The following is a 5,305-nucleotide window of genomic DNA, read 5'->3' as shown; positions in this document are numbered from 1 at the left end:
TGTGTGTGTATGCATATATATATATGTGTGTGTATATGTGTGTGTGTATACATGTGTATGTATGTATATATATGTGTATGTATATATATATATGTGTGTGTATATATATGTGTGTGTATATATATATGTGTGTATATATATATATATGTTTAGGATGGTAGCCAAGGACAGAGAGTGGGGTAGTTTATTTAAATATAGAAGTTGTCTGTTTGTCAAGTGTAATGGCCAGGATCCAGAACATATTAGTTCTTAAAAACTATATTTTTTTTCTTTCCATGTGTATGTGCTATATATATGTATATGTATATATTGAGTGGCTGTGTGGTAAGTAGCTTGCTTATTAACCACATAGTTCTGGGTTCAGTCCCACTGCGTGGCACCTTGGGCAAGTGTCTTCTACTATAGCCTCGGGCCGACCAAAGCCTTGTGAGTGGATTTGGCAGACGGAAACTGAAAGAAGCCCATCGTATATCTGTATATATCTGTATATATATGTATGTGTGTGTGTAGATGTTTGTGTGTCTGTGTTTGTCCCCCAACATCGCTTGACAACCGATGCTGATCTGTTTACGTTCTCATAACTTAGAGGTTCGGCAAAAGAGAGCAATAGAATAAGTACTAGGCTTGGGAGTGGACTGGTTACTCTCAACACGAAGTGCCACTTGCTGTGGTCCTTTATCATTCTGAAACATTACTTTGTTTGGAAACAGGTGATGATTGGCATCAGGAAGGGCATTCAGCCATAGAAAATCTGCCAAAAACAAACTATCCAACCTATGCAAGCATGGAAAATGGCTATATATATATATGTATCATCATCATCATCATCATCATTTAATGTCCACTTTCCATGCTAGCATGGGTTGGACGATTTGACTGAGGACTGGTGAAGCAGATGGCTACACCAGGCTCCAAAGCATTTTAATTTTGACCCAACCCAATGCGTTACCAGTTAAGTGCCTGGTTCACTTGAATCCTAATCTTTTGGGCGCGTGTGTGTATATATATACATATGTGTGTGTGTGTGTGAGAGAGAGAGAGAGAGAGAGAGAGAGAAAGTGAGAGAGAGAGAGAGAGAGAGAGAGAGAGAGAGAGAGAGAAAGTGAGAGAGAGAGAGAGAGGAGAAATATGTATTTTTGTATGTTTTTCTATGCTAGTATGGGTTAGATGAATATATTAAGGCATTGTTTTTCTGACAGATGCCCCTTACTGTCGTTAAATCTTACCTGATTTTCAAGTATGGGATCCCTGATAACATGTCTTTGAAGGTGCGAAACAAGCAGACAATTTGTTGAAATGAAAAATGATGATGACAGTACCGTTTGAAGCTACTGACTTTTGTGGAGCTCACATTAACAAGCACATGGGCTTCTTTCAGTTTCTATCTACCATATTCACTCACAAGCCTTTGGTTGACCCAAACCTGTAACAAAAAATACTTATCCAGAATTGCTGTGCAGTGGTTCTGAACCTGAAACTATGAGGCTAGGAAGTGAATTAATTAACCTAACCACACAGCCATGCTTGCTCAGATATACAGTACAAACATGATAAATAAAACTTGAAGCATGAGTTTATATATATTTCTTTAACCATTTTTAACCAGCAGGCATTACAAATTGACTTGAAGGCTGACATTTTCATGTGTAAGTGCCATGCACAAAACTTCTGACACTTGAGTCACTTTGTAACTTCTACTGATTAAAAATGATATACATACTTACATATATAGAATTAAGGATAAAATCACTTCAATGATTTTATCAAGTGGTCAGCATAAAATCATGAAAGTGAATTTATCCTTAATTCTATAAAGAATAAAAATAAAGAAATATTTTTGCTCCTGATCAAAATCACATTTGCTGCAAGGTTATTTTGATAAAAAGCACGCGGTTGAAATGAAAAATGTAAATTCAACTTTCTCTAGTATACACGTGCAAATGTATGTATATAGTCATGCAGCTTCAGTGTTCATATGAGCATATATAAATATTTGTGCTTATATACTTCAGAATATTGTGCTGATGATAGCTGTATGTATTTCATTGCATTTAGCTCGAAATTGGTCCAAATACACAATTAACTGGAAAGTTGTATTTATTATTTTTCATTTGCCTGTGTTGCAGAAGAAATAAGGTAGTTTTTCATGCCATTTGGCATCTATCTTTAGCATTTTGGAGAGGCTTTTCTGATCCCTTTAATATAATTATGTATATAATTATAAATTTAGTATAATGTATATATACAAGTAAGCAGATAATTGTAAAACAAGGTGGAATGAAATAGCACTTGGTTACTGAAGGTAGAGTAGTATGTTTTTTTTATTGAAGCTGAAAAATATATTATATAGCATGTACCATCACAATTCTCATTTTAGTGTGATCCCAACTGTCTGACAAACATTAACATGAAACTCTGAATAACAGTTTGTGAAGATTTTTGGGGGCTTGATAAAAAAGTATATATATATTCTTTTATTCTCGTACTTGTTGCAGGAGATTCTGAAGTCTTCTGGAGGCTGTGGTTGAAGCCAATGGCAATTTTATTGAATAAATTTACTCTTTAGTATTTCAAGATATTTTTATGTAATTTTATATAAATATGTCTGTGAAAATGAAATGCTAGAGTTGTTTTCATTTTTGAAACAATTTAGACAATAATTTATTCACCACACCCTGTATATATATACACAACAGGCTTCTTTCAGTTTCTGTCTACTAAATCAACTCACAAGGTTTTGGAAATTTGTCCAAGGTGCCACAAAAAGAAACTGAACCAAGAACCATGTGGTTGAGAAGCAAACTTCTTACCACTCACCCAATGTCTGTATCTATCATATATATACTGAGAGAGAGAGTGTGTTGTGTTGACGCCCCCCAGATGATGAAATAGCCTAGCCCAATACGTAGATATAGAGGCAGAAGTCTAGACATCAGGGTAGTTGAGTAGAGATCATCTGAACGTACAATATAACAGTGGGGACGAAGATTTCATAACTCACACAGCCACTGTGTAGTATTGCAATATAGCAGAAAGAGAGAGAGAGAGAGAGCTTGATAGATAGATTAGACACCTACACATGCCTATATGCATGTATTTCTATGTATGTATATATCATCACCATATGTGTGTGTATTTAAGTATGACTATTTCCCCAACCTACATCCATTATATCATTGATATATACATTATTAACCATTAAGATAGAATTCCTTCTTCCATGTTGTTTGCTAATAAATTCTCAGAATTTGAAATGCTCCAGTAACGTCTCCATTTCTTCGCAGTTTTTCTTGCCAATCTTCAGCATCGGATGGGATTTAGTTATCTGGCTTTGTGAGACGTACGAACTGCTCCTCTACACAACTGGCAGCCTTTTAGTTCATTAGTCCAATATACAGTCATTTTTATTAATAAAGATTAGCTTGTGATTGTGTCATCTCTGTGATGCCGCTTGTGCAGCTGCTCTCTGCTACTGCCAAATAGACCTTTGTTCGGTTAAGCTATATATTTTAATTTCTGTCACATTATGATAGGTGTTGTTGAAGTAAGACCTAAGCTTCCTGCTGAGATATATTTGCGGCATAGCTTTAGCTCGTTTATTACAAATTGTTTATGTTCGTTGTCATTATTGTCATCCTCATTATCATCAAAATATTAAACCTACTTTCCCATAATTTGATGGGTTGGATACGTCTTCTATACAGCATCGCACCATATATTGCAACCCCTCATCATCCCCGTTGGCCCTCACCAATTCTTCTTAGGTCCTATGAGTTTTCTTCTTCATCTGTACATTTCTTCCACATGGGTCTCCTGTCACATCTTTTCCTAACTGCCGTCTTCCTCCTTCTCCTCCTCCTCCTCCTCCATCATCCCCCTTCCTCCTCCTCCTTCCTTCTCTTTCTCCTTCTCCCCTCCTCCCCTCCATCTCTCCCTCCTCATCCCTTCCCCTCTGCCTCCTTCTCCATCTCATCCCTTCCTTCCTTTCCACATCCTCTCCCTCCATCTCTCCTCCTCTTCCTCCCCTCCTCTTTTCCTTTCCCTTCTCCTTTTCTCTCCTCCACAGCCATCATATATATATCTGCTGCACCAGCTCAATTTCCTTTCTTACACCCAACATCAGCTTCCTCCTCATCTAGTTTTTCTCTCTACACAGTTTTCCACTCAACATGTCACATGCATTAAACCCTTCAGCATTCAGATTATTTATGTCAAATGAAATACTTATTTATTCACATTCTTTACCATCATTATTATCATCATCATCATCATCATCATCATTTAATGTCTGTTTTCCATACTGACATTGGTTGGATGGCTTGACAGGAACCGGCAAGGCCAGGGGCTGCACCAGGTTCCACAGTCTGTTTTGGCTGGATGTCCTTTCCAGTGCCAACCACTCCACTGAGCATACTGCATGCTTTCTACATGGTATCGGCACCAGGTTGTTTTTATATGGTACCAGCACATCACACCCGTTGTTTTGGACTGATCATGCATTATCCAGTAGCTTCAATATTTCAATGACGTGATTGTTTAATTTTAGAGTGACTTGTAGGGTTGGTGTCAGAGGCCAGATCTAACCAGTTTGGACATTAAACAGGGGGAATATTTCGGCTGGATATGGACAGTTCAAATACTAAAGGGTTAGCATTGTACATCTTATGATATATACTTACCTCATTGTTTTTGTCCACATTCACACATTCAGTGTCCGTGTATCACTGCCATGCAGCATTGCACTTCAAACATCATATCATTTGGCTTTCATACAACGAAAGAACACCCTTTTTGCTAACAGAGGTAATAGCTCATTAAATTTTTCCAACTTGATTTTTACACTGGCTATTATTCTTTCAAAACAACCACTCCTTCTTATTAGGTTACCTAGGTAACAAATGCAAGAAAATTTCATTAATAATTGAAAGAATTTATTTCATGTGCATTCTAACTGCTAATTACTTGTCTGTATTTATTACATATGAGATTCCTTTTATCTGTTAATCCGTCTCTGATCCCAATCCTCCGGTTGTGTACTCAGAGTTAATATTGAGTACATTATATGGAATTCCTACATAGTCCAATTATCATCATGACCACTTGCCAGGTGGCAAAAGCATTCTGATTTCAGGCATAGAAGTAAGCTAACTGTCTGGCTATTTGGCTTTGGTTTCAATCCTATGGCATGGTAACTTTGGCTTGTGTCTTCTACAATAGCTCTGTGCTGACCAATGCCTTAGGAGTGAATTCGGTAGACAGAAATTATATGAAAGTCTGTTGTATATATATATATATATATATATAT

At 36.9% G+C, this 5,305-nt stretch overlaps 1 protein-coding gene across 1 annotated transcript in view; it reads left to right on the top strand.

Annotated features, from left to right (window-relative positions):
• LOC106882585 (unconventional myosin-Ia) overlaps window positions 1–5,305 on the top strand; it is a 354,036-nt gene that overhangs the window by 32,824 nt on the left and 315,907 nt on the right. The gene's annotated exons all lie outside the window — the stretch shown is intronic.

This window comes from Octopus bimaculoides, chromosome 17 (genome assembly GCF_001194135.2).
Source record: "Octopus bimaculoides isolate UCB-OBI-ISO-001 chromosome 17, ASM119413v2, whole genome shotgun sequence".
In the NCBI taxonomy this organism is placed as follows: domain Eukaryota; kingdom Metazoa; phylum Mollusca; class Cephalopoda; order Octopoda; family Octopodidae; genus Octopus; species Octopus bimaculoides.
This window is presented reverse-complemented; position numbering and strand designations above follow the sequence as displayed.